Source organism: Ranitomeya variabilis, chromosome 2, assembly GCF_051348905.1.
Source record: "Ranitomeya variabilis isolate aRanVar5 chromosome 2, aRanVar5.hap1, whole genome shotgun sequence".
Taxonomy (NCBI): domain Eukaryota; kingdom Metazoa; phylum Chordata; class Amphibia; order Anura; family Dendrobatidae; genus Ranitomeya; species Ranitomeya variabilis.
In genome coordinates, this window is record NC_135233.1 from 419,205,882 (window position 1) to 419,233,586 (window position 27,705).

At 47.6% G+C, this 27,705-nt stretch overlaps 1 protein-coding gene across 2 annotated transcripts in view; it reads right to left on the minus strand.

The window, feature by feature from the left end:
• INSC (INSC spindle orientation adaptor protein) overlaps positions 1-21,645 on the minus strand; it is a 421,594-nt gene extending 399,949 nt beyond the window's left edge. For both annotated transcript variants that reach the window (XM_077286597.1, XM_077286595.1), the window contains exon 1: positions 20,853-21,645. The gene's annotated coding sequence lies outside the window, so the exon portion shown is untranslated. The remainder of the gene's footprint in view (positions 1-20,852) is intronic.
• Positions 21,646-27,705: the final 6,060 nt, after the last annotated feature.

Genomic DNA, 27,705 nt, shown 5'->3' on the forward strand with positions numbered 1-27,705 from the left:
CCCTGACAGGACAGAGCGTCCCCCTGACAGGACAGAGCGTCCCCTGACAGGACAGAGCGGCCCCCTGACGGGACAGAGTGGCCCCCTGACAGGACACAGCGTCCCCCTGACAGGACACAGCGGCCCCTGACAGGACACAGAGGCCCACTGACAGGACAGAGCGGCCCCCTGACAGGACACAGCGGCCCCTGACAGGACACAGAGGCCCACTGACAGGACGCAGCATCCCCCTGACAAAACACAGCATCCCCCTGACAGGACACAGCATCCCCCTGACAGGACACAGAGGCCCACTGACAGAACACAGCAGCCCCCTGACAGGACACAGCGGCCCCGACAGGACACAGCGGCCCCTGACAGGACACAGCGGCCCCCTGACAGGACACAGCGGCCCCTGACAGGACACAGCGGCCCCTGACAGGACAGAGCGGCCCCCTGACAGGACACAGCGGCCCCTGACAGGACACAGCAGCCCCTGACAGGACACAGCGGCCCCCTGACAGGACACAGCAGCCCCTGACAGGACATAGCGGCCCCCTGACAGGACACAGCGGCCCCTGACAGGACACAGAGGCCCCTTGACAGGACAGAGTGACCCCCTGACAGGACACAGCGCCCCCTGACAGGACAGAGCGACCCCCTGACAGGACACAGCGGCCCCCTGACTGGACACAGCGGCCCCTGACAGGACATAGCGGCCCCTGACAGGACACAGCAGCCCCCTGACAGGACACAGCAGCCCCCTCTCAAGGTTCCCACAGGTGTCTTTCTCCAAACTGCTCTGAAAACCTCAGTCTTCTGCATTGAGCTGCTGAGTCCTGTCAGGGGCAGAGGGGGCACAGCAGCCGTATGTGTCTGTACAGGGGGTCACCAGGACGCTGCTCCTCAGGATTTATAGCTGGGGAATAGGCTCACCTCCCAGAGATGTCATATAAAATATAAATATATTTATCACAAGCACAGTATATGTAGAAGTATGGAAGTCCACAATATTACAGAAAAAAGTAAGTGAGGCCGGCCTCCAGCATGAGAGGCTACGGGAGAAGATCTGCAGGGGATAAAGGCTCTCGGGCCTCGCTCACACTGGCGTATAACACGGCCGGGTGCTATGTGACGCTTTATCGCACAGCACTCGGCACAATGTTATACTCTGGGGCAGCGCAGATCTGTGATTTTCTTTCTGCAGACTGAAATTGGCCTGTGGAAAAATAATCTGCAGCGTGCTGTGAGTGGCTCTGGAATTTGGATCACACGCACCCATTGAAATCTATGGATAAGTGTGAAACATCAGGCTGCACTCAGCTGTCATCTGAGTGCAGTCTGACATTCACGGCCTCTGATAATGGAGAAATTAAGTTCTCTTGTCTTAATGTGCTCTGATTCATCCAAGAGACTCGGATCACACGAAGATGGCGCTCGGATGAGAGTTTGAGCTGATTTTTTTTTTTCCTCTGCACAATTCTTTTTCAGGTACATACAACCTCCAAAGTGTAAGGAATTAACTTGCCGACATCACGTGTAGTATAACGTCACCTCACAGTTCTGGGCACATTTTAAAAAAGACATCAACAAACTGGAGCAAGTTCAGAGAAGAGCGACCAGAATGGTGACCGATCTGCAAACCGTGTCCTATGAGAAACGGTTACAGGATCTGGGAATGTTTAGCTGCAAGAAGACTGAGAGGAGACTTAATAGCCGTCTACAAATATCTGAGGGGCTGTCACAGTGTAGAAGGATCATCTTTATTCTCATTTGCACAAGGAAAGACTAGAAGCAATGGGATGAAACTGAAATAGAGAAGATACAGATTAGATATTAGAAGAAAAGTTTTGACAGTGAGGGCGATCAATGAGTGGAACAGGTGGCCACGAGAGGTGGTGAGTTCTCCTTCAATGGAAGTCTTCAGAGGCTGGACAGACATCTAGGTAAAATGAAGGACTGCATCCAATCCAGGTGAAGAAACTCTCCTTTTATTGTGCCAAATGCGACGTTTCCACCATCAGAGGTCTTTTTCAAGCATACAAAATAGTTAAAATGGCAGCCTTAAATAGGAACTGGCTGGAATTGCCACCAATCCCCTTACAGGAAGCCGCCCATATAATTTACATATAAACATATAATCAAGTGAACAATATATAAATACAACACCAAGTACGGTATATCACATATCCCCAGAAAAATGTGCAAGATCCCATACACAAAGAGAGATTCCCATAATAATTGCCATATACATTCTTGCTAGCACATGGTGGATGTCAAACGTAAATAAACAATGGCACGCTGTCATGTGCGGACCAGTCACCATTGCCTCACCACCAATGTCGTATCATATAACATGGAGTCGTCCCGTGTCCAGGCTGCACCAATCAGATATCCAAATATCCCAGCAAATCCCATTCAGCATAACAATATCGCTACCTGCTCAATTCCCATGAGGACTGCCACTGGCCCATATGACAGAGCCAATGACAGACCCGCAGGCGCAGTAGAGTCACCTCGGAAAGAGCACCACATCACATGATCGGAGCTCCGGCAATGCGTCATGCCCAGCGAGGACCCGCCCTACTCCATTGTGCGTCACCAGTCCCGACGTGCGAGTGCGCATGACTCCCAGCTCAACACCAGCGGCGGCAAATTACTCCGCCTAGGAGAGCAAAGAGCCACTCCCACACGCCACAGCGGCCCTGGCTTTCGCACCAAAGGGGGGGGGAAAGTATTCCATCACTACGGCATGCCACCTGACTATACCGGGCTATATACCTAAACCCAGCTACGTCGGGCCATATGTTAGTTGCCTTAACCATGCACAAATTAATATTCATACCACCCTTAATCTATTAAATCTATACCAAATCCATGGTTTTCCATAATTAAAGAGAGGAGCTAATGACCCCCATAAAAAATATTATTTAAGGTACAATACAACAACTAATTCCCAGGTGTCAAAAAAAGGGGGGGAGGGATTATTTTATTATACATAATGGAAGCCACCAGGACAATCATACTTGTACCTGGTGACAACCACTAGACCAGCCACAATCATAATAGGACAACACTCAAGACAGTCTATGCAAAGACTCATCAAAAAACCTTCAACAATAGGCATCGTGGAATATCTCCCTATAAGACACATGCATAAATTAAAACCAACCAATTATTAAAAACAAGACTACACTAACTAAATGTCACACGGATATTTAAGATGCACATAACTGCAGGTTATACTCAATATTCAAACCTCCAGGATAAAGAGAACCAAGTCTAGATATCCACTTCAACTCTTTTTGTTTCAATAATCTAACTCTATCCCCACCTCTCCTCAACATTGGTACACTATCGATTACCCTGAACCTCAATTGACTAACCGAATGCCCACTCTCCACAAAATGTTTGGGAACCGGCAACTCCACCATCTTAGTCCTACATGGTGCTTTTGTGTTTTCCAATGCGCGCCTTAATCTCCATGGTGGTCTCGCCCACGTATGTCAATCCACACGGGCATACTATTAGATATATTACAAAACTAGAGGTACAAGTATATCTCTCCTTGATGTAAATTTTCTTCCCAGTATGCGGGTGATAAAAAAAAAGTCACCTTTAATTAAATTACCACAACAGGCACAACCCAAACAGGGAAAATTCCCCATCCTGGGCGGGGCCAAGGTCCTTTGTACAACTGTCCGTTCAGGGCCTATATCAGATTTAACTAGCCTATCCTTTAAATTATAGCCCCTCCTAAACGAGAAGATGGGGGGTCGAGTAAATTCATCTATTCCAGGAAGACCTTGTCGCAATAAATGCCAATGTTTAACCAAGATATTATTAATTTGACGACTTGCAGTATTAAAAGTGGATACAAATGGGATCCGTCTATCTTTCATTCATCTTGCTGTTCTGTTTTCTTACATCTGTTCCAGACACATTTTTAACCTTCCTCCTATGCTCTGCAACTGTATTGCCAGGATAGTCTCTATCAATAAATTTTTTACACATCACATCCAACCTTGAATCAAGAAGTGAATCATCTGTCACAAATCCTGTGAACTCTCAACATCTGGCTCCAGGGTAAGGACTCAACCATACCCCTGGGATGATGGCTGTTAAATTGCAACAGACTATTTCTGTCTGTACCTTTGACAAACAGATCTGTCTTCAGAGAGAATCCATCTTTATGGTCCTCACACTGCTTGAGTTCATCCTCAGGAGGAATTATTTTCTTTTTGGGCATGACTACTACTTGCAGTTAAGAGGTACCGCCATGGGGTCCAATGTGGCCCCTACTTATGCTAACATCTACATGGCGGTACTTGAGGAGCAGTACATGTACAGTTCTAAATATTAGCCCCATGTCCGGGCCTGGTGGTGCTACATCAACAACGTCTTTGTCTGTTGTAGTGTAGAGGTTGGGGAATAAAAGTGGGGAACGTGCTCTGGAAGCGGTGCTCTAGATAACTGGTGTGTTTTCTGCAGAGACGATTCCTGGTTGGAAGAAGTGATCGCATTGTGCGCTGGATGAAGAAGAAAAGCAAAGATGAAGGACTTTAACTAGAGAGGTCACTGGTAAGTCTGTGTGTTAACTGTATATTGACACTATATGCTATGTACAGAGCTCTTGTGTATAATGTCACTATTGATCACTGTATTACCTGTACACTGGCACTATATAGAGAGCTCCTGTGTACAATGTCACTAGTGATCACTATTACCTGTACACTATACACTATATACAGAGCTCCTGTGTATAATGTCACTAGTGATCACTATTACCTGTACACTATACACTATATACAGAGCTCCTGTGTATAATGTCACTGGTGATCTTTGTATTACCTGTACACTGACACTATATACAGAGCTGGGTATAATGTCACTGGTGATCACTGTATTACCTGTACACTGGCACTATATACAGAGCTCCTGGGTATAATGTCACTGGTGATCACTGTATTACCTGTACACTGGCACTATATACAGAGCTCCTGTGTATATTGTCACTGGTGATCACTGTATTACCTGTACACTGGCACTATATACAGAGCTCCTGTGTATAATGTCACTAGTGATCACTGTATTACCTGTACACTGACACTTTATACAGAGCTCCTGTGTACGTCACTGGTGATCACTGTATTACCTGTACACTGACACTATATACAGAGCTCTTGTGTATAATGTCACTAGTGATCAATGTATTGTACACTATATACAGAGCTCATGTGTATAATGTCACTGGTGATCACTGTATTACCTGTACACTATACACTATATACAGAGCTCCTGTGTATAATGTCACTATTGCAGCGCTGGTTTCCTGGGTTATAATCCCACCAAGCACAACATCTGCAAGGAGTTTGTATGTTCTCCCCGTGTTTGCGTGGGTTTCCTCCGGGTTCTCCGGTTTCCTCACATACTCCAAAGACATACTGATAGGGAATTTAGATTGTGAGCCCCATCGGGGACAGTGATAATGTGTGGAAACTGTAAAGCGCTGTGGAATATGTTGGCGCTATATAAAAATAAAGATTATTACTATTGATCACTGTATTACTTGTACACTATATACAGAGCTCCTGTGTACAATGTCACTGGTGATCACTGTATTACTTATACACTGATACTATACACTGCATACTATGTACAGAGCTCTTGTGTATAATGGCAGTTATGGTGATATATTAGTATTGTGTTTTTTTTATTAATGATTATTATTGTAGTAGTGTGTCATTATATGTTGTCTGAAATGTAGTTCGGCCATGGTGTGGCGGTGTTTGTTCCTTGTACATGGTATTATTCGGTCACGATGTGGTGGTAATATGTGGTCTGGGAATGGTGTGGCAGTATTTGTTGTTTGCATGTGGTATTATTCGGTCACGATGTGGTGGTAATATGTGGTCTGGTCATGGTGTGACAGTATTTGTTCCTTGTACATGGTATTATTCGGTCACGATGTGGTGGTAATATGTGGTCTGGTCATGGTGTGGCAGTATTTGTTCCTTGTACATGGTATTATTCGGTCACGGTATGATGGTAATATGTGGCCTGGTCATGGTGTGGCAGTATTTCTTCCTTGTATGTGGTATTATTCGGTCACAATGTGGTGATGATTCGTCGTCCTTCCATGGTGTGATGGTATTTGTCCCTTTTATGTGGTATTATTGGTTATTTAAAAAAAATAAAAATAAAAGAAAAAATAAATAAAATATACCTAAAATAAGTGTTGGATAGTTTAAGAAATGTTTAATAGTTTAGAGTAAAGTAGGGCCGGGCCAAAAGAGTCTACCCTGTTATAGTAGCGACTTAAAAATTATTTTGGCTAAAACAAAAGCTGCGTCTATGTATATGATCTGGTGTTAGATGGGAACTGTTAATGTGTGATTGGTGAGGACGTGGTGCAGAAGTGGAGACTTTCCAAGAGTGGGGGGTGCGACATTGGAAGGTTTGGGGGGGGGCGGAGCTGGGGTAGAGCCTGGGTGGAGTCTCAAGGGGGCCCAAACAATTTTCCAGTATGAGGCCCGAAATTCCTAGTGCAGAGCAGGCACTAATGTGAAGGAGGCAGGAGTTGTGCTTCTCAGGGGGCGAGCTCACCAGAGGATTCTCCGGTTTCCCAGTGGACCTGTCCGAACTTGCCTTCCGGCATCCCCCCTGTGATTCTTCTGATTCCTAGACCCTGTATGACGTCACTGCTGCGGTGCAGGGAGTGCCGCTGTGCTCTGATCCGGCGGCGCAGGGAGGGCCGCTGTGCTATGATCCGGCGGTGCAGGGAGTGCCGCTGTGCTCTGATCCGGCGGTGCAGGGAGGGCCGCTGTGCTCTGATCTGGCGGTGCAGGGAGGGCCGCTGTGCTCTGATCCGGCGGCGCAGGGAGGGCCGCTGTGCTATGATCCGGCGGTGCAGGGAGTGCCGCTGTGCTCTGATCCGGCGGTGCAGGGAGGGCCGCTGTGCTCTGATGCGGCGGTCACGGCTGCTGCATCGGGGTCCTGAGAATCCTTTTGCTCATCTCTGCGTTCTGGTGGTTTATTACCTTATGGGATGTCGGTCATTACAAGAATTAGCAGGAGGTCGGCACAGGCCTTGGCATTTATAGACAACTCTTACACTATTACCCAGTGTCGTGCTGCGGTGCCAAGGGCCCACCAGTAACAACTCCAGGGCCCCCCTTTTTCAACTAAATGCATTATCCTCAATCACAAATGTATCTAACAATGATGTGGGCAGATTGTTACATGAATAAAACGCCGCCTTTGACTTTATATAGAGATTCCAGGATATTCTGCCAAGTGCTGCTTATGTAAGAGGGTGGTGGCCCACTCCTGCACGGGGCCCACCGGAGGATTCTCCGATTCTCCTGTGTGCCAGTCCGCGTCTGTTATTTCCTATAACTTTATCCCAGGAAGCCGCGGCCGAACACTTATGTCACCAGTTACATCACCAGTAATTACGTCGATTTACCCCTGAGCAAAATTTGTCATTTATCCTCAGAGAAAGATCTAAGAGTAAATATCGGCATTTATCTGCTGCGCACTGGATAAATATCACCAAACACGGCAAATGGCAGAGGCACAGAGTTATCAGGGCGATGTCAGCACAAAAGTCTGAGAAGAAAGAGCGGAGGCTGCTGGACATTGTATAATTATATACAGGAGATGCCCAGGTTATACCGGCTGTACATATATAATTATATACAGGAGATGTCCAGGTTATACCGGCTGTACATAGATAATTATATTCAGGAGATGTCCAGGTTATACCAGCTGTACATATATAATTATATACAGGAGATGTCCAAGTTATACCAGCTGTACATATATAATTATATACAGAAGATGCCCAAGTTATACCAGCTGTACATATATAATTATATACAAGAGATGCCCAGGTTATACCGGCTGTACATATATAATTATATACAGGAGATGTCCAGGTTATATCGGCTGTACATATATAATTATATACAAGAGATGCCCAGGTTATACCGGCTGTACATATATAATTATATACAGGAGATGTCCAGGTTATATCGGCTGTACATATATAATTATATACAGGAGATGCTCAGGTTATACCGGCTGTACATATATAATTATATACAGGAGATGCCCAGGTTATACTGGCAGTACATATATAATTATATATAGGAGATGCCCAGGTTATACCGGCTGTACATATATCACTATATACAGGAGATGCCCAGGTTATACCGGCCGGACATATATCACTATATGCAGCAGATGCCCAGGTTATACCGGCTGTACATATATCACTATATACAGGAGATGCCCAGTTTATACCGTCCGTACATATATAATTATATACAGGAGATGCCCAGGTTATACCAGCTGTACATATATAATTATATACAGGAGATGCCCAGGTTATACCGGCTGTACATACATCATTATATACAGGAGATGACCAGGTTATACCAGCTGTACATATATAATTATATACAGGAGATGCCCAGGTTATACCGGCTGTACATACATCATTATATACAGGAGATGACCAGGTTATACCGGCTGTACATATATAATTATATACAGGAGATGCCCAGGTTATACCGGCTGTACATACATCATTATATACAGGAGATGACCAGGTTCTACCGGCTGTACATACATCATTATATACAGGAGATGACCAGGTTATACCGGCTGTACATATATAATTATATACAGGAGATGCCCAGGTTATACCGGCTGTACATACATCATTATATACAGGAGATGCCCAGGTTATACCGGCTGTACATCCATCATTATATACAGGAGATGCCCAGGTTATACCAGTTGCTCTCACATTTCCTCAGTGTATATGCCCAGGTTTCGGTACCTGGTGCAGCTCAGGGTTTGGGTCAGACTAACCTCTTCTTTCTGGGATCTGCGGCCTGGGAAGGTGAGGACGGTGGAGGTGGCAGCCCCCTGAAGGATGAGGTGCTGCGGTGTCGGGCGACTGTGACGTCACCTGAGCTGGATCCGACCTCTCATGAAACATTCACCAGTGTGCAGGTGTAACTGGAGAGCGTTCACTGGAGTCACTGGGGCTTCTCCTGCCCGATCTCCGGCCGCACTGGGGGCAGAGTGACACCTAGGATGTCTCTGATGCTTCCAGGAAATGTTTCTATTATTGTTTGATACAGTTCATTAATATTGTATCTCCGGTATCTGAGCTTCTCCGTAGGTGACAGCTGCCGGTGACCATTACGCTGCCTCCCGGGTCGCCCCTGTACAGCTTATGGACATCCGATGTTTCCTTGGAGCAGTCCCCCAGGTGTATATCATATATGGGGGGCGCTGTCTCTGCTTCGCTTCACAATTGACCTCTTATTAAGGATCCTCTTGGTTCTCAAGAATGGAGGGATGTTACATTTTATGGTGTATAGCTCGCTGCCTCGGTGACCGACCACCCTGTTGTGTATCAGCGGTCGCCGGTTTCCTAGGTAAGGAGCTCAGCGCTTACAGGATCTTTGCTGTAGAGCCTGTAAACGCTGCTCTGAAACTGCTGGATTCAGCAGCTCTGTTCCTCTGCAATCCTGCAGTGCTGCAGAGTGAAAGCTGCGGGTGTGCGCAGTCCTGGGGCCCACGGTCAGGGCCAGCGCATAAATCAGTCTGCTGGACCAAATGTCAGACTTCAGAGGAGTGAGGAGGGCGCAGCTAAAAGAAGGGGATGCACAGACCAGGTCCAGGCCGCTCTGCCCTGTCAGTCCTCACTGATTTCCATAGCTCTGCTTGCTGGCAGTGACTGAGAACATTGTTCTTTGTAATGGGAGGTCACGCTGCCGGCACACACCACCAATATTCTGCTGCGGAGTCGGCGCAGTGCGAGGTGGTCTGCTCTGTTCTCCTCACTGCGGCCCGAATTTCATTCATTGTCAGAAAGGAGAAAGTGGAAAAACCTTTGGGAAAAACTGACGACACTCGGAGCAAACTCTGATCTGAAGAATCGCTCCGTATTTCTTGTATGTCAGAAAAACGTGCGAATCAGTGACTCAGGCCTGAGGGGTGATCACATTTTTAGGGAGTTTGTAACATGATTGTTGTTTATTGTCCCGTGAGGCGTCCGTCTCGCTGGTTTACCGTGCAGATGTCAGTGTATTGTATCCGGTGAGCAGCAGTGCCTGTAGGATATCGCCCCACGTCTGGGCCCAGAACGTGACAAGCACCTCAGAATACTACATCCTAGTCCTGAGAGCACTGTATGGCGGCACGCTCCGTGGGCGACACCTGCGTTCTGCGCTGACGATACTTTTGGTATTGATACCTTGGAGTCTTGGTCAGGATGCCCAGGTGACATGTCTGACCTCAGCGAGGAGTAGGGGAATGTATCATCCCCAGTCTGTAACAATGTATCAGTGCAGGGCGCCGCACACAGAGCCCCATTGTCCCCCCACATTCCACATTCATTATGGAGATTTTACTCTGGGTGACAACAGGCTGGACTGTTCCGTGGAATTCTCTATCCTCTTACACAACATATGATTAGAAGCTCCTGCGATGAAGCTGCATATATCAGGAAACAATATCACAACAATACATAATGCCACAGCCCCGCCCACAGGTCACACAAAGCCCCGACCCGAAGCACCATAATCTCATTAACTGAAAACCACAAATCCAGATTCCACAACAACCACAAGACGGATTTCATAAGCAGGTATCAGTGTAATCAGTATAACGGCACCGACCTGACACTGTCTGCAGTCACTGAGCACAATCCTGATCACAGGTATCCGTGTAATCAGTATAACGGCACCGACCTGACACTGTGTGTAGTCACTGAGCACAATCCTGATCACAGGTATCAGTGTAATCAGTATAACGGCACCGACCTGACACTGTCTGCAGTCACTGAGCACAATCCTGATCACAGGTATCCGTGTAATCAGTATAACGGCACCGACCTGACACTGTCTGTAGTCACTGAGCACAATCCTGATCACAGGTATCAGTGTAATCAGTATAATGGCACCGACCTGACACTGTCTGTAGTCACTGAGCTCAATCCTGATCACAATTATCATTGTAATCAGTATAACGGCACCGATCTGACACTGTCTGTAGTCACTGAGCACAATCCTGATCACAGGTATCAGTGTAATCAGTATAACGGCACCGACCTGACACTGTCTGTAGTCACTGAGCACAATCCTGATCACAGGTATCAGTGTAATCAGTATAACAGCACTGACCTGATACTGTCTGTAGTCACTGAGCACAATCCTGATCACAGGTATCAGTGTAATCAGTATAACGGCACCGATCTGACACTGTCTGTAGTCACTGAGCACAATCCTGATCACAGGTATCAGTGTAATCAGTATAACGGCACCGACCTGACACGGTCTGTAGTCACTGAGCACAATCCTGATCACAGGTATCAGTGTAATCAGTATAACGGCACCGACCTGACACTGTCTGTAGTCTCTGAGCACAATCCTGATCACAGGTATCAGTGTAATCAGTATAACGGCACTGACCTGACACTGTCTGTAGTCACTGAGCACAATCCTGATCACAGGTATCAGTGTAATCAGTATAACGGCACTGACCTGACACTGTCTGTAGTCACTGAGCTCAATCCTGATCACAATTATCATTGTAATCAGTATAACGGCACTGATCTGACACTGTCTGTAGTCACTGAGCTCAATCCTGATCACAATTATCATTGTAATCAGTATAACGGCACCGATCTGACACTGTCTGTAGTCACTGAGCACAATCCTGATCACAGGTATCGGTGTAATCAGTATAACGGCACCGACCTGACGCTGTCTGTAGTCACTGAGCACAATCCTGATCACAGGTATCAGTGTAATCCATATAATGGCACCGACCTGACACTGCCTGTAGTCACTGAGCACAATTCTGATCACAGGTATCAGTGTAATCAGTATAACTGCACCGACCTGACACTGCCTGTAGTCACTGAGCACAATCCTGATCACAGGTATCAGTGTAATCAGTATAGCTGCACCGACCTGACACTAGTCACTGAGCACAATCCTGATCACAGGTATCAGTGTAATCAGTATAACGGCGCCGACCTGACACTGTGTGTAGTCACTGAGCACAATCCTGATCACAGGTATCAGTGTAATCAGTATAAAGGCACCGACCTGACACTGTAGTCACTGAGCACAATCCTGATCAAAGGTATCCGTGTAATCAGTATAACAGCACCGACCTGACACTGCCTGTAGTCACTGAGCACAATCCTGATCACAGGTATCAGTGTAATCAGTATAGCGGCACCGACCTGACACTGTCTGTAGTCACTGAGCACAATCCTGATCACAGGTATCAGTATAACGGCACTGACCTGACACTGTAGTCACTGAGCACAATCCTGATCACAGGTATCAGTGTAATCAATATAGCGGCACCGACCTGACACTGTCTGTAGTCACTGAGCACAATCCTGATCACAGATATCAGTGTAATCAGTATAATGGCACCGACCTGCCACTGTCTGTAGTCACTTGAGCACAATCTTGATCACAGGTATCAGTGTAATCAGTATAACAGCACCGACCTGACACTGCCTGTAGTCACTGAGCACAATCCTGATCACAGGTATCAGTGTAATCAGTATAGCGGCACCAACCTGACACTGTCTGTAGTCACTGAGCACAATCCTGATCACAGGTATCGGTGTAATCAGTATAACGGCACCGACCTGACGCTGCCTGTAGTCACTGAGCACAATCCTGATCACAGGTATCAGTGTAATCAGTATAACGGCACCGACCTGACACTGTAGTCACTGAGCACAATCCTGATCACAGGTATCAGTGTAATCAGTATAACGGCACCGACCTGACACTGTCTGTAGTCACTGAGCACAATCCTGATCACAGGTATCAGTGTAATCAGTATAACGGCACTGACCTGACACTGTCTGTAGTCACTGAGCACAATCCTGATCACAGGTATCAGTGTAATCAGTATAACGGCACCGACCTGACACTGTCTGTAGTCACTGTGCACAATCCTGATCACAGGTATCAGTGTAATCAGTATAACGGTACTGACCTGACACTGTCTGTAGTCACTGAGCACAATCCTGATCACAGGTATCAGTGTAATTGTTGAGGAGAGCCATAAGATCAAATACTTAATTAACCTCAACACATAAGGTAATTGAGGGAAACAACCTATAACATGTATTGTTTAACCTTACATAAGTTTTTCCTCAGACAAAGTAAGACACTTAAGATGGCTGCCATCTCCTATACCAGAGCCATGTGCTTAGGTATCCAAGATGAACAATGAAGACACTGAAGATGGCCACCATTTCCTGTTTCAGCAGACCATGCGGTCTGGTATCCAAGATGACGCCCACCTCGATGACCTCATGGATCCACCCACAGCGACGCCCACTCTGATGACCTCACGGACCAACCCACCTAGATGACCTCATGGATCCGCCCATAGACTTGCTCATGCCCAACCCACTAACCAATGGAATACATCCGATCACTCCCATTTTAGAGCTAACCGAGCCCCCTTACAGGAGATATATAACATTGTGTTTTCACTAATAAAAGCCCTTCTTGGAGCTGAGCCACACATTGATCAAGAAGAGTTACAGCTGACTGTGTCTGGTGTATTTCTTTAGTGCACATGATCAATATCCATTAGGCCAGGAGTAGGCAACTAGAGAATTGAACATTTATATTAATTGTTCAACCCTAATATTTGGCCGCCCAACGGGGGGCCAGCAGAGGAAGAGCCCTGAACCCTGGAAACCGGCGACTGGAACGGCTGGATGCACTGAGTACCCCGAATCTGGAGACTGATCAACTCCTTAACAGAACACGGTAAGTCTGCTGATTTTTATAATCTGTAGTCTTTACCTGTGTCCTTCGGGGTATCCTGTGCAGATTGCCTGACCGTGTCCGGTTTTCTTGGTATCTGTAAGACGGCAGAAAGGGTATCTCCGCTGCTGGTCATTTAATTGCAAGAACCGTCACGTTTTAGTTGCCTACGGCCTGTTACATGTTGTGAAGAGGGGAGATGATTGGTAGTAAAGAAAAGAAATATTGTGTAAGGACAGTCAAAGCAGGTTAGTGTTTACAGAGGGCTACAGGCAAGTGATAAAACAGGAAAAACAGGGTATGTACTGGTAGTTAAAGAAAAGCATTGTGTTTGGAACAAAGAAGGTTTCTAGGAAAGACAAAGCAAGTGTTTACAGAAAGCGAACCATTGTGTTTGGAACAGGGCAGGTTTGTTTTTAAAGAAGGAAAGCAAGCAAGTGTAGAATAATAATAATTTTTGTCTGTGGTATACGGTTGTCGCCTGTGATAAGATTTTCAGTTCTGTACAAGAAGGACTAGGACCTGGAGTAATTGACTCGGCCTAGGGGCCCGGTAAATCTTGGAGCAATTGGCTCAGTTCGGGCATAAGAAATTGTGTAGCGGCTCATTGAAACTTGGAGCAATTGGCTCAGTTTGGGCCAATTAAATTTATAGTTTTTCTTTTTTTTGCCCCGTGACATCGAGTAATTGACTCTGCACGGGGACCGGTAAGTTAGGGAGCAATTTGACAAAGTAGGGAATAATTGGTTTGTAAAGTACGGAGCACGGAAGTCAGACAGGGACCACGTGACAAGAAGCAATAGGAGCTGAGTACTGCAGACTCAGTTCCCTTTAGAATCTCAGGTTTGAGTCATCTCCCCCGTCTTATTGTTTGTTTGGTGTTTGTTATCTTGATAGATAGATATATATCTATAGAAAGATGGAGAAATTAATGCAGTTCTGCCGTATAGGCACTAAGCCAAATTCAGATGGCAAGTTAGACTCATGCACACTAGTAGCGACTCGTGAAGGGAAGAGTCATATTAAGCAATGTAAAAAGCTTATGAAGTTGTGTGGAATGCCAGAAGGGGGAAGGTTGCAGCCCCTGGACTGGAAGCTTGTCTTGAAAGAAAGAAAAGGTATCCTAGAAGATAATGGATTGTTGTCTATTGCTAGGGCAGGAGAAAGAGTCTCTGAAAGTATATATATATAAAAAAAAAAAAGGAAAAATTGGAAATTGGGTAGAAGAGAAAAGGAATAGAAAGAATAGAGTTTTGAGTTGTGTATTACAAAAATATATCCTGTGAGCGGCCACCACCGTATAATGGTGGCTCAGAGCCATGTGGTAAATGTAATGGTCGCCATTTTGTTAATGGCCAATGTGTTAAATGTGATAGCAGCCAAAATGGTGGCTCAGAGCCATGTGGTAAATGTAATGGTCGCCATTTTGTTAATGGCCAATGTGTTAAATGTGATAGCAGCCAAAATGGTGGCTCAGAGCCATGTGGTAAATGTAATGGTCGCCATTTTGTTAATGGCCAATGTGTTAAATGTAATGGCAGCCAAAATGGTGGCCCAGAGCCAGGTGCTAAATGTAATGGCGGCCATCTTGGTAGTGGTAAATATAATTCTGACGGCAGCCATCTTGGTGGTGGTAAATATAATTCTGATAGCAGCCATCTTGGTGGTGGTAAATATAATTCTGACGGCAGCCATCTTGGTGGTGGTAAATATAATTCTGACGGCAGCCATCTTGGTGGTGGTAAATATAATTCTGATAGCAGCCATCTTGGTGGTGGTAAATATAATTCTGACGGCAGCCATGTTGTGGATGGCAAAGGTGTTAATTCTGACGGCAGCCATGTTGTGGATGGCGAATGTGCTGCTCCTGGTGGTGAACATCTCAGATTAAGGCTACACACCACATCACCAAATCCTTGTTACCCAGTAATGACCACTAACGGCCAATACTATATTCCTTCGGGAAGTGAACAGGCTTTACCCATGTTTCCTATCTCTGTTGTTTCCAATGGGGCACCAACCCTTTCCTCTATCACTCCTGTTGTGAATCCAGCAGTCCTCCCACCTGGATCGTCCCCAGCACCTACCCTTTCTACTATCACTTCCAATGCCAATTTAGCCGCACACCCACATGAGATGCTCCAAGCAGCGGCCTCTCCTCCCAATGCTTCCACAACAGCACTCTCACGCAGCCTACATAACCCTATGCCCAGTACCTCACAGGCTGTCTCGCAGCCAAGCGCACACCTGTATGGGACGGTGGCGACTGTATCAAGGGGGGGCTCAATGTGGGAGGGGGATACCAGTAGCACAGGAAGCACAAAGGGGAGGGAATGTTGGCAACCTATTTTTGAAAAAGAACTTCCTGAGGGACCCTTGTTAGTGGTGGGAAAGGGTGACATAACAACAATGGAGACAGACGCTATTGTTAATGCTGCCAATTCTCGGTTAGAACACAATGGAGGTGTAGCTAGAGCTATAGTGGAAGCAGGAGGGGTGACTATTCAAGCTGACAGTCATATCATTGTTGAGTCACGTGGTCAGATAGCTGTTGGGGACATAGCGGTGACTAAAGCTGGCAATCTTCCTGTGTAGAATGATCATACATGCTGTGACCCCTACTTATGACCCTATTCATCCAGACGTTAGTGCTCAACAACTTCGTGCAGCAATAACTCGCATTAATGAGGACAGGACTGTTAAAGCTTTTAAGACTGCCTGCGTCACCTGGAGCCCATACCATGATACTGGAGCTGCCCAAATAGAGCCCTTCATTCCAGGACTGTTACCTCCTCCGGCTCCTCATACACAAGGGACTACATCTGCACTCCCGGTGCCATCTCTACTCCCGCTTCAGGTGCCACCGCCAACAGTGCCAATGCTCATGTCTGAGGAGCCCACCATCTGTGTCAAGTTTACACCCCGGCACGCTGCTACTCTGTTGAACCAAGTTCTAGATCCAGAAAAACAGCCAATGCCTTTCTACAGGTGCATGACGAGACATGGGACTCTGGTGTTGAGTTCTGCCAAGAACCTAAGACAAGGGCCTCGGATGAGTTGGCTGACCTATCAATTATTATTGTTGCCAAAGGTTTCCAGATGCCTCAAAGCTGATGCAGCCATTGTACGATGACCTCAAGACGTCAGCGTTTCCACTATGTACTAAATCCGTGGAAGCTTTCTACGCTCTCAAACAGGCCATACAGTCTGCACCAGCTCTTGGAATCCCAAATTATCAACTACCTTTTTACTTGTTTGTCAGTGAAGTAGCAGGACATGCTTCCGGAGTCCTAGCACAAAAACATGGGGGAAGAACAAGACCAATCGGCTACTACTCTGCCCGCCTGGACTCTGTGTCTCAAGCTTCCCCGACTTGCCTCAGAGCTGTTCATGCTGCACATATGCTTCTGGACAAAACTTCTGATATCATCTGAGGACATCCAGTTCTCTTAATGGCTCCACACGACATAATTGCTTTGTTGGAACCTAAACATCTGTTGGTGCAGCATCATATGAGACTCCAATGTTCGCTCTTGGTTCCGGATAATGTCACTCTTGTCCGCTGCAGCATCTTCAAACTGTCCACGCTGCTTCCTCTTTCCAGGGGGGATGTGGATGATACTGATGCTCTCGGAGAAGATGCCTCTACACACTCAGAGGATCATGACTGTCTCAAACAAATGCAGGAAGAAGCAGCCTCCAAGAAAAACGTGTCTGAAGACCCACTCCCACATGCTGACCTGACGTTCTTCACTGATGGTTCCAGATTTGCAGATGAAACAGGAAGATTCCATACGGGATATGCCGTGGTTACACATGACCAGGTCATCTCAGCTGGATCGCTACCACCGCACATGTCTGCACAAGAAGCGGAACTTAAAGCTTTGACGTTGGCTTGTCAGGAAGCGACGGAGAAGGTGGTCAACATCTATACGGATTCAAGATACGCTTTTGGAGTGGCTCATGACTTCGGCAGTATCTGGGCAGCCAGAGGATACCTAACGTCCAGTGGAACTCCTGTAAAACATGCTGCTATCATACAAGAACTTGTGGCCGCTCTAGATCTACCTTTGGAGGTTTCAGTAATCAAGATCAAAGCTCACGGGAGATTGGATTCTCCAGAAGCAAGGGGGAACTTCTTTGCTGACAAAACAGAAAAAACCTATGCTGTGGATCCATTTAGGAAAGAGAAAGCAGCGATGTACGTGTCACAAGACACTGAAGAAGGGACTAAAGCCTCTCTTATGAGGATTATCCATCTACATCAAGACAAGACATCAGATGATGAAAAGAAGTCATGGCAAGAAGGAGGAGCTAAAAAAGGATGAAGATGGAGTCTGGAGGGTGAACACAAAGGTCTACCCCGTAATCTGTACCCTTCAGTGACAGAATGGGCACACGGTATCACCCACAGAGGCAAGAATCGGATGAATGACCTGATTTGGAAGACCTACATGGCACCTGGGATTTCTACTGTCACCCAAAAATATTGCAAGTCCTGCCTTGTGTGTGCAACATGCAATCCAGCACCGCCTCAGAAACATTTGGCTAAACCACTATCCCTTTCAGAGAGTTCAGATCGATCGTATTCAAATGCCAAAAGTAGGGAAGTGCGAGTACGTACTGGTAGTGACTGACATGTTCTCAGGATGGCCCGAAGCCTATCCAGTAACCAACATGACTGCCAGAGTGACTGTTAAGAGACTGATGACTGAAGTAGTCTGCAGATATGGGGTCCCAGAGGTAATTGAGAGTGACCAAGTACCTGCGTTCACTGCTGCTCTTACTAAGGAACTATGGACATTAGTGGGAGCGGATTTGGGTTTACATACTCCATATCACCTACACAGCAGTGGGAAAGTAGAAACACTGAATGGCACCTTGAAAAATAAAATACTGAAAGCCAGATAGGAGGTCAGACTTGGACGGACATTTTGCACGTTGCCTTATACTCAGTCAGAAACACTACAAGGGGTCCCATTAAACTCACACCATACGAGATTCTTTTTGGGGGGCCTCCAAGATTGGGTCAATATTTTCCACAACAGCTAGCCTTGGGAAGTGATATTCTTGTAAATTATGTAATTGTTGTTACTAAAGAACTGTCAGTAACACATGTACGAGTTTTATCATCCATTCCAGGTCCAGATTCCAGTGACGGTACCCATGCTTTCCAACCTGGTGACTACGTGCTTGTAAAGAAGTTCATCAGAAAAGACATTCCTGGAGTCGAGATTTAAGGGTCCCTACCAAGTGCTCCTGACTACTCCTACTTCGGTCAGGATTGCTGAGCGCCTCCTGGATCCATCTCTCACATTGTAAATTTGTTAGACAGGTAGGGACAGAGTAGGATCTGACCTGCTTGTCAAAGTCCAGCTACAAAGGGAGGTTTTCCACAAGGGAAAACTTGTCTCAAACTGGTGAAAACTCCAATTCCCCCTCCCGGGCAAGACGGTCAGATCTAGGATGTGTACATCAGGGTTAGTCACATGTGTATATTACTCTAAGTAACCATGGAGATGGGAGATTGGAGAGTAATAGATCCAGCAGGTTGGGAAGTCCCGAGGACACTGGTAACACGCTCCGATATACCTCCTCAGTATACCCATAATTGGTCACACATTCTCTGGTGTCTATAGCATCCATATTGTCATGAAGCCTATGATGTCATAATAACACTTAACATCGATGGGTTAGGGAACCACGGTGGGATCAAGATAAAAGAAAAGGTTAATAAAGTATTTAGGGGGGACTGTTGAGGAGAGCCATAAGATCAAATACTTAATTAACCTCAACACATAAGGTAATTGAGGGAAACAACCTATAACATGTATTGTTTAACCTTACATAAGTTTTTCCTCAGACAAAGTAAGACACTTAAGATGGCTGCCATCTCCTATACCAGAGCCATGTGCTTAGGTATCCAAGATGAACAATGAAGACACTGAAGATGGCCACCATTTCCTGTTTCAGCAGACCATGCGGTCTGGTATCCAAGATGACGCCCACCTCGATGACCTCATGGATCCACCCACAGCGACGCCCACTCTGATGACCTCACGGACCAACCCACCTAGATGACCTCATGGATCCGCCCATAGACTTGCTCATGCCCAACCCACTAACCAATGGAATACATCCGATCACTCCCATTTTAGAGCTAACCGAGCCCCCTTACAGGAGATATATAACATTGTGTTTTCACTAATAAAAGCCCTTCTTGGAGCTGAGCCACACATTGATCAAGAAGAGTTACAGCTGACTGTGTCTGGTGTATTTCTTTAGTGCACATGATCAATATCCATTAGGCCAGGAGTAGGCAACTAGAGAATTGAACATTTATATTAATTGTTCAACCCTAATATAATCAGTATAACGGCACCGACCTGACACTGTCTGTAGTCACTGTGCACAATCCTGATCACAGGTATCAGTGTAATCAGTATAACGGTACTGACCTGACACTGTCTGTAGTCACTGAGCACAATCCTGATCACAGGTATCAGTGTAATCAGTATAACGGCACCGACCTGACACAGTCTGTAGTCACTGAGCACAATCCTGATCACAGGTATCAGTGTAATCAGTATAACGGCACCGACCTGACACTGTCTGTAGTCACTGAGCACAATCTTGATCACAGGTATCAGTGTAATCAGTATAACGGCACCGACCTGACACTGTCTGTAGTCACTGAGCACAATCCTGATCACAAGGGCACTTTAAATAAGATTGGAACAAATAATTTATGTTGCAGCATTTTACATGGAGACAAATGCAATGTGCACAAAATTCTGCATTTCGGCATGACATGTGATACATTGGGGAGCGTGCGACCAGGCTTAATAAAAGCTGTACAGCTGTCGCTTTCACCATCTTATTAAGGGCGACATTTGATGAATATAGAGTCGCTATGTTCTGGAGTAAGTTTGTATCAGGTGGCCGTCTATATCACAAGTGAGTGCACAGGTGGATACATTGTAAAGGTCACAAGGTGCAGAGATGCTGGAAGGGAACTGAAAGTTGCCAGATACTCACCGGCGTCAGAGGCAGTAGCGGGAAGGCTCGTCCGTGCAGGAATGCCAACTCACGGAGCCGGAATCTTCAGCAGTGTGCGGCTCCTTCCACCACGTCTTCCCCAGCAGCGTGCTGATCCTTCCTCCACGTCTTCCCCGGCGGAGCGCGGCTCTTTCCTCGTCTTCCCCGGCGGAGCGCGGCTCTTTCCTCCACGTCTTCCCCGGCTCTTTCCTCCACGTCTTCCCCAGTGGAGCGCAGCTCTTTCCTCCACGTCTTCCCCGGCGGAGCGCAGCTCTTTCCTCCACGTCTTAACCGGCGGAGCGCAGCTCTTACCTCCACGTCTTCCCCGGCGGAGCGCGGCTCTTTCCTCCACGTCTTCCCCGGCAGAGCGCGGCTCTTTCCTCCACGTCTTCCCCGGCGGAGCGCGGCTCTTTCCTCCACGTCTTAACCGGCGGAGCGCAGCTCTTACCTCCACGTCTTCCCCGGCGGAGCGCGGCTCTTTCCTCCACGTCTTCCCCGGCAGAGCGCGGCTCTTTCCTCCACGTCTTCCCCAGCTTACGGGGCTGGATTCTTCAGCAGCGCGCTGCTTCTTCCACCACGTCTTCTGCCAGGGAGGCTGTGCATACTTTCGCTGGGGCTGCAGCCCAGAATCTCTTGGAGTTGTTCTATTTTTGTGCTGTTTTCACAGATTTGCGGTGAGGCCCCATTTTCGTGCTCATCGGTCAGAACTTTGAAGACTGTAATTAGAGACTGGAGGAAATGTGAGCAGAGCCGAGAAAATAACAGGAGCAGCAGAAAGACTGTGTGCAGAGCAAGGTCTATAACATTGAAGACCCCGACAGACGAGGTCCCCGAAGCAAAAACAGATGGGCATTATAATGCACCATTCCAGCCGTTCTGGAGGCAGATGTGGCCCCTGTGTGCTCCCCTGGTCTACAAGGGCTCTCAGGCAGACTACTAACCCCAGCATCCTCGCTGTAAACAAACACTACTTCTATATTATGTATTAATACAGCACAAAGGAGCTGCAGCTCCCACCTGCCCAAGTGTCTGAACTCCCAGGATGCAGCAAACCCTTGTAGTAAAGACGGCGGCAACACGGGTGCAAGATACTGATGAGACCACCACTCACATCCTACCAGTCCATGGAGGGTGACTGCTCAATATATGACTGCACAATAGAGGCCTGTATAGGGCACTGGTCACAGCTTACAGCCTATTAGTGCTGGACAGCCACCTAACCTATCTAAGTGCACCTCATGAAGGCAGATACTGTTGTTTACAAGGCAAAGAATGCTGGGTCCGGCTGCCCAAGATATACAAGCTCGCAACCCGCGCCAAGAGTCCTCACACTTGCAAGTTCTAACTCTGAACTTCATAGCCCGGGGTCACACTTGCAACTGCAATGCGAGTCTCTCGCATCAATACCCGGCACTCGGGAGCGGAGCATGTGGCTACATGTATTTCTATGCAGCTGAATGCTCCGGTCCTGAGTGCCGGCGGCACTGCCAGGTATTGATGTGAGATGAGGGTGATGATCGACAGCTCTGTGTGGAGAACCTCCATCAACGGGGATGCTGACTGGCTCTGCTGAGGGTTGTAGTTCCACAGCAGCCAGTACCCCCACTGTCTCTCTCCCTGTTACTTCTCATGTTAGGTTAAGAACTTTTTGAAATTCCAGAAATGAAAAGACAAATAAAGGCGCCGGACCTTCTTCCTCTCCATACACAGTGACGGATCTGCAGGTTGGTGCTGGCTCGGGCCTCTCAGATTATTTTGTCTGACACAGTGAAGCTTGTGGTTTCCTGTAAATTCCCAGAAGTTCTTCTGATATGTAAGAAAATAGCTGCAGCTCCATGAACTCGGCCTCAAACTGCTCTGGCCCCATGTGCGGGGAATAATACTCCCATTATTGGCTGCTCTGGATGATGGGAAATGTTCAGAATTTCATACAATATTGCTGCAATTTAATGTGGGCTACGCACTACAACTCCTACAATGCACCACAGCAGACTACAGGCTGCACACTGGGAGTCAGCGAAGGCAAGTAGATGTGATGAGGCAGCGCCTGAGAGCTAGCAGCAAATCAGCTGCAGGATGGTGAAGCGATGGCCAGGGGACCACCACGGTGCAGGAAGACTACTGTACACAAGAAGAGGTGCAAACAACGAAGAGTAGATTTATTGGAGGGCAGGGAATGAAGTGGATGAGGAAGATGCAAACGGGTATGCAATGGCAAAAGATAATTTACAAGAGTCATATTCTTTAGTTTGTCCGTAAAATAGCATGGTGCTCCAACTGTGACAGACTCAATATATGTCACACAAGTAAATGCAAACCATAAACAAAGAATGATGCTACTCTATATATAACCTCCCTGGCCTTTACTAAGCATGCCTCATGGCTGCCGTGTTCTGACTATTGAAGCCTACACTAAGCCCTGACATGTGCACAAAACAGGAACAAACTCACGGTGATGTTGGGGACTCAGATCCAGTCCCGGGGGCCCCCAGCAGTCTAGTACGGTGGTGCGCATGGCTTTGTCAGCTTTGTGAAACGTAGTCTTCTCCTTGCTTCTGGGTCTTGGAGGTGCTCCTGGAAACTGTAAATCCTTTTCTCTGTATCTTTGTGGCTCCTCGAACTAACACAGGACAGCCACCCTTGCTGCACCCGGAAAAGTCTGTCAGATCTCACAAGTCCACTCCGTTACAGGCTGAGGGTCCTCTCTTGCAGCTATATTAGGACACAGTTCTCCTCTCTTGCAGCTATCAGCACAAAGTTCTCTGCAGCAGCCTCAGCTCACACACTGTTGAGGCTCCACCCCTGCCATCTGCACAGTCCAGTTCATTCACACAGTTTATTGCAGGGGAGAAACAGAGCATTCCATCCTGCCAGACAAGGGGGTGCAGTCTCTTAAAGTAACAGCGTGTTCCTTACTCTCCATAACAGCACCACCCTCCTACATGCCTTCTTAATGATAGTCGTCCCCGCCCATCACAGCATCAAGGTCAAGGTGTAATGAAGGAACATGCAATGCAGAAACAGCACCTATAGAGGAGGCAACAAAGTTGTAAAAACAGACAGAGCACACTGTTCTAAATATAGGACTGGTGGAACCCCTGCATTAGACCTCTGGGATCTCCGAAGCTCTTGGCTGTCAGGCAAGCCTTGACTATCTTCCAGAGGAACACTTGCTGCAGGAGTCATTGTGGGCTCTTGTCTGGTCTCGTCCTCATGTGGCGGTACTGGTACATCCATGGGATTACCGTCTATGTGGCTGATGACCCCCTACTGTCAGGGACGGTCCACCACTCGTCATCGATTTCACCATCAGGCATGACAGATTCAAGAAGTGGAGTAGCGCCTTCAGGCAACAATGGTGTAGAACAGACCTCAAACTGGCAGGGCCGCAGCATATTTCTGTGAAGTACTCTAGGGGCGGACGCCCCACTCTCAATCTGCACCTCGTAGACAGGGCCGTTAGCATATACTCGCTCGATTACTCTGTAAGGCAGTACTTCCCATCTCTCACTTAGTTTTCCCTTGGGGCGTTTCTCTCTGACTAATACTCAGTCTTCGGGTTGGAGCGGTAACTCTTGAGTCAGTTTGCGGCCCGTATGTTCTTTTTCTTGAAGCTGCTGACCCGCCAACCACCATATCGTTTGTAATCGTTGCCGATGCTCTTTCAGCCATGAGGTGGCAATTCGCTCCATCAGCTCCTCTGGCTGTTCCAAATTCAGCTCAATGATCTCTCGTCCAGCTCTTTCAAACCGAAGTAGATAGGGGGTATAACCCGTGGTGGAGTGGACCCAATTATTGTACTACCTGGCAGGTAGTCTGGCCAACATGCCTTATCCTCCTCCAACGTTCTCAGCATTTGAAGTAAGGTTCGGTTGAAGCATTCACATGCTCTGTTACCTTGAGGGCGGTAAGGGGTGGTCTGGGACAGCTCGATGCCATACATATGATACAGTTCTTCCATCACCTTGCCTTGGAAACATGCGCCTTGGTCGGAGTGGATGCACTTTGGGCACCCATACACCCGGATGAAGTCTTGACATGGCTCGTGCCACCGATTCCGCAGCCTGATCTCTAGTCGGGGTGACTACTGTGAACTTAGAGAAATGATCGGGTCATCACCAAACAGTACTGTAGCCCCCGGGCCGAGTGTCCCATGAGGAGATAGTTGATCATCAAGACTTCTAGCGGTTCCTTCGTTTGTATGGTCTGGATGGGTTCCCTCATTTTGGTACTCTTAATGAGGTCACATACTCGACATTGCCGGCAAACCTCTTCCACCACAGATTCCAACCGGGGGCAATACACATACCGCTGTAACCATTGATAGGTCTTTGTGGGGCCGAAGTGAACTCCAAATTTGTGGGCTTCTTTAGCTACTTCTTGAGCCATTTTTTGCCCGGCGTATTGGAGAGCCCGAAGGGCATCCAGTTAAACTCGAACAGCCCCATAGGGAGGATTAAGGCGTTTTTTTTTTGTCTTTTTCTGCCACGGCTACTTGCCAGTATCCGCTTGCTAGGTCCAGGGTGGAGAAGTACTTAGCTTTCCCCAATGCTATCAAGGATTCCTCGATGCGGGGCAACGGATACGAGTCTCGAACAGTGCAGGTATTGAGTTTCCTGTAATCTACACAGAACAGGATGGTCCCATCCTTTTTCTTGACGAGCACCACCGGGGCTGCCCAAGGGCTCTGACTACTCTGCACCACTCCTAAATCCAGCATCTGCCTCAGTAATGTTTTCACCTCTTGATACATCTTGGGCGGGATCTGCCTATATCGTTCTCGAATTGGAAGAGCTTCCCCGGTCGTTATTTCATGCGTGATGGCTTCAGTACAGCCAAAATTCTCGGCGTGACGGGCGAATGTGGCCTGATTTTCCCACAGCATAGTTTCTATTGCTTGCACACGCTCAGGGCCCAGAGCCTTCACATCCACTTCCATTTGATCAAGGATGACCCGTCCACTCCGGGGATGGCATCTCCTCGGCCCCCGCAGCAACTGCTAGGGTCCACCCCGCACCTTCTTTCGGATATAAAGACATCTCCTTCTGACTCACCACTTCACCCTTATGTAGGTACAGCAGGGCCAGATCTGTCCCTCGTGGCAAGGTGACCTCCCCAGGGCCCACATTCAAAGCTCTTATGGGGATGTGTCCTCGCTGGACCACAGCTATCGTACAAGCTATCATGACTTCTTGGTCCACTCCTCCGCCTACCACAGGCTGAACAATCACTTCCAACCTGTCAAGGTTGCGATGAGTCCCCACTGGAAGGTATACTATAGTTTCTTGCTCAGGAGGCAGGATTACAGGTTCTTTACCAGGAGCCCTGATGACCCCTACGGTCTGATAGGATGGTACACTCTTCTGCGTCCCACAGACGCGGATCAGTAGTTGATGGCTTCTTGAGTAGGCTTATGTGTAGTAGCCTTCTTCCAATATCCAGGTCCCCGTTTGGTAAATATAATCTGATCGAGTTCACGTAGGATATTCATTCCCAGTACTACAGGCACATCTTCTTATTTGATAGGCTCAGGGACTAGCAGGATCCCTTTTCTCCCCACTTCTTGCCCAAAGATTCGAATATTCATCCACATGACCCCTGTGATCGGGATCGATTGTTGGCAGCAAAGAACCGGATCAATGTATCTTTTTCTTGCTTGGCCAGGGCCTGGAAATGCTGCCTGAAACACTTTTCTGGCATCGTCATCACTTGTGACCCGGTATCTATCAGGCAATCTACTAGAACTCCCTCTAATTCAGCACGTAGGATGGGACAACCAGCAATCAAGTGTTCATTATAATATGGAGCGGCCTCTCTCCTCGCCTCCCCCGCAGAGTGCTGCACTACTGCGGGGGTTGGTAGTTTGACGGCAGCTTCCGCTGGCCTTGAGTATAGTTCCGACTGTCTCTGGCAAGGTGCCCCCATCCTCCACATTCCCAGCATTGGATGCCTCCTCGCTGGGGGGCACCTCGAGCCTGTCCTCGTGCCTCCGATGCCTGATGGGAGGGGGCTTGCTCCCACTGATCCCATATTGGTTGGGCCGAGGAATGGTTGCATGAGTATGGTGGGTCAGACTGTTGTAGTTCCCCCACTCTTCGCTCCATCTGGGTCAGTTTCTCTTGCACGTTGACAAGGGACCACTGCAAGTCCTGCACCACCTGGACCAGCACCTCCTGATGGTTTGGGTCCCCTCTGATATTGGCACCCTGGACACACATCACCCTAGACGCGTAGCTCTCTTCTTTACTTCGAGCCACTGTTTCCGCCAGGATTTGACGAAACGTAAGAGCCGGATCTGCCCGGACCTGTTCTGACAGTGCTCGCCTCAAGGATGTCCTTTGCAGTCCCAGAATGAATTGCTCCCGGAGTATCCGGTCTTTAGAGCCTATGCCACCAAATCCTTCCACCTCCTTTCTCTGCACCTCCCCTAACACTTCTTGCAGTGCTGTTGCATACTGAGAAATTCCTTCTTCCCGCTGCAGCCTAAAGAAAAATTTGGCGCGAAGGTGTTCGGCGCTAGCAGTCTCACCGTAGATCCTTTAGGGTACTGCGGGTGAGTTCTGGTTGTAGGCAGATGTTTCTACGGGCTTCTCCCTCTAGGGCAGTTAAAGCAATGCCCGCTTCAAGGTCTGGGCTGATGTTCTAAATCTTCAGGGTGCTTTGCAGCCGGGACACCCAGTCGGAGAATGTCCTTGCAGGGGTTTCACCAATGCCCACAGCATCTCCATTAACATTAGCATTCCCGCCGCTGCTGTCTGCTGCCTCCATCTTGGTGACAGTACCACTTGAAGCGATGGCCAGGGGACCACCATGGTGCAGGAAGACTACTGTACACAAGATGAGGTGCAAACAA